A 2500-nucleotide genomic window follows, 5' to 3' on the forward strand; every position below is an offset into this window, starting at 1 on the left:
TCGTTCTTGTAATGGGTATTTTCTTTACAGGTATGGAGAATGCTACATTCCAAATCGAAATGCGTCAACTACAACAAATATTTAAGGTGAGAATTTAAAATATTCGATTACTTTTAAATGAAATGATGATCCAAATTCCTTCCTTAGATGTCTGAAATAGATTGAAGATCACCAATATTAGCTGAAGATAAATGATAACGAGGTAGTTTTATTTCTCAAAGCCTGTTCATAATTCAGTTGTAATTTTCAGATTGGTATCTTGCACGATCGAGACAAGCTTGAGGTAAGCATTATTTTCGGATACTGTAACGGTGAAATAGGGAAAGCGATTTTAAGTCCTATATATAGGAGAATGTTTAAGATTTGAATGAAATTTTAGTTTCAATAGCCCAATTGAGTTTATAAAAGTTCTTTGCATGACTTGATAGCTTTAATTAAAAAGGAATCCCTTAAATCTCATTATGATGATTGTTCTCACAGACCTGTTCTGAAAGTAATGTTGACAAAAGAACGGCCATCTGATTATTCTTCCATATTGTGAAGGTTATGGTGTTGGAATTTGGTGTTAATGTTTATTTTCTCTCTTAGGCATGCATTGGTTGTCGACATTCTTCAAGACGGAAGAGAAGGGAGCTTACGGCAAGAAATAAACTACAAGGATGCAGTTTTAACTTCGTATTTACATAGATCGTATTTACGGTCTGAAAGGCTTGATAAATGTGTAAAAGCTGTTTTTTTAATAAATTTAAAATTGATAAATGCATTTAACTGGCACCATAGGTTCTGTTAAGTCAATGGCAAGTTGCCATGACGTAGTAACTTAGTTTCAGGTTAGAACATGGTGGCATTGTGTCTATGCATTAACCATTAACAAGTTTGCTTGTATCATCCCACTTTTTCTACTTATGCTTTCCCTACTTTCACGGACTTAGACTGCATGAAACTTTCACCCCAAACGACAACTTGCCAAAGTGTAACGGTGTTCGAAAACTAGTCAATTTGATTGAAAGCTAATGGTAGATTTGTTACCTGTTGCAACGGATAGGAACCCTAATTGCCCATAAGTAGGGCTGTGACATTATGCTTTTGGCATAAAGCATATTCTTTTACCATATTTCATTTTAAAGAATATGCTTTTCATAGGCCATTTTAAAAGAATATGCTTTTTATAAAAAAAATATGTTTTTTTATGTAAACTCTATTCTTTTTACTAAAAATCTATGCTTTTATACGCCAGATGAGTAAATTCAGTGTGTTTTGTTCACAAAATCATTCAAGGATGCGGCTATAATAGAAATATAGAATACCACTACTACACTATTTTATTTACGCCTTAAAACTGCATGATAAAACGAGGGAAGAGGGAAGATAAACGAGGAGGGGGAGGAAGGGAGGGAAATATGGAGAGGGGGTAGGAAGAGGAGGAGGGTACGAACAAGGGGATGAACTATGTGGTTGGAGCTTGATTACGTCACAGGTATTATGTCACCAATTTATGTTCGTTTCTTTGGGAGAGACGTTTAACTTTCTCCTTTTTATAGGGAGAAGTGGCATTATTATGTACTGTTGATGATTCACAACACATTGGGATATTACGGGAGGGTGTGAAATACCCTCATAACCCTCGTCTCCCTCTTATTGTTGCATGATAAAAACCAAACCACTAACTCATAGCACCTGAACTCATAGCATTTATTAGTTTGATGTTCTACCTTCATTTATCTCACTTATGGACTACCCTCAATCTCTTTAGACATTTATTAGTTCAGACCAAGTAGCATTCAAGTATGTGCAATATAAAATTTGTTTACATTATGCAGAATAAGCAGAGTCAATTACATTACTCAGGCATAAATAATTCAATCTCTTGCTTTCTCGCTTCAACCAAAATATATTGCACCGCATTGCATTACAGCTGTTTTTATCAATGAACTTTAATCCAGGCTTACATGGAAGGAAACATTTTTCATTTTATCTCCTTTATTGGATGAACGGATCAGTGGTTACATTTAGAAAAAAGAGACAAGCAAGTGCATTTAACAACTAATGCAACTTATCATCTGCTTTCATCCATTTCGTCATAGTCAAGTCCACATCTTCGAAAGAATCTGAAAAGAAAATGAAGATGCTTACAACTGGCGCTTACAATCATACTTCAAAACAAATGTCTGGATCTAAATAGTCTCGAGCATATATCTATTAATGAGACCATCTTAATCATGGTACTCTTTGCTGGGAGTACTTTACACCAACAGTTTAGGTTGTTTTTTACACCCAAGTAGTAAAATTAAGGCTAAACACTTGAGACATGTTACCCTTGTTCCCCCACCTATTATACAAATATAATTTTGGGTTAATATCAAAAGGAACCAATTTGGATATATGTAAAGATATCACTTACCTATGATGTGGTTCTTAGAACAGCTGTGCATAAGGTGGATCCATCATTTGCAGAAGCCGACAAGAAAACACTGGTTTCCCTCCCATCAGCATCTTAACG

The 2500-nt window shown here is 34.9% G+C and overlaps 2 long non-coding RNA genes across 9 annotated transcripts in view; one reads left to right on the forward strand and one right to left on the reverse strand.

Annotated features, from left to right (window-relative positions):
- LOC147468491 (uncharacterized) overlaps window positions 1–825 on the forward strand; it is a 3378-nt gene extending 2553 nt beyond the window's left edge. For 5 of the 8 annotated variants that reach the window (XR_015192430.1, XR_015192428.1, XR_015192431.1 and 2 more), the window contains 3 exons: window positions 31–86; window positions 251–283; window positions 589–759. This is a non-coding gene — a long non-coding RNA (uncharacterized LOC147468491). Of the gene's footprint in view, window positions 1–30; window positions 87–250; window positions 284–588 lie in introns of all 8 variants that reach the window. The other 3 variants (XR_015192425.1, XR_015192426.1, XR_015192427.1) reach the window with 1 other exon arrangement.
- A 1140-nt stretch (window positions 826–1965) lies between these two features.
- LOC147468492 (uncharacterized) overlaps window positions 1966–2500 on the reverse strand; it is a 2108-nt gene continuing 1573 nt past the window's right edge. Inside the window, exons 4-5 of the long non-coding RNA XR_015192433.1 lie at window positions 2402–2500; window positions 1966–2108 (exon numbers count right to left, since the gene is read on the reverse strand). The exon at window positions 2402–2500 is cut by the window's right edge and continues 7 nt beyond it. This is a non-coding gene — a long non-coding RNA (uncharacterized LOC147468492). The remainder of the gene's footprint in view (window positions 2109–2401) is intronic.

Source organism: Penaeus japonicus, unplaced genomic scaffold, assembly GCF_977035675.1.
Source record: "Penaeus japonicus unplaced genomic scaffold, GWHDUDI00000001_assembly GWHDUDI00000028, whole genome shotgun sequence".
NCBI lineage: Eukaryota > Metazoa > Arthropoda > Malacostraca > Decapoda > Penaeidae > Penaeus > Penaeus japonicus.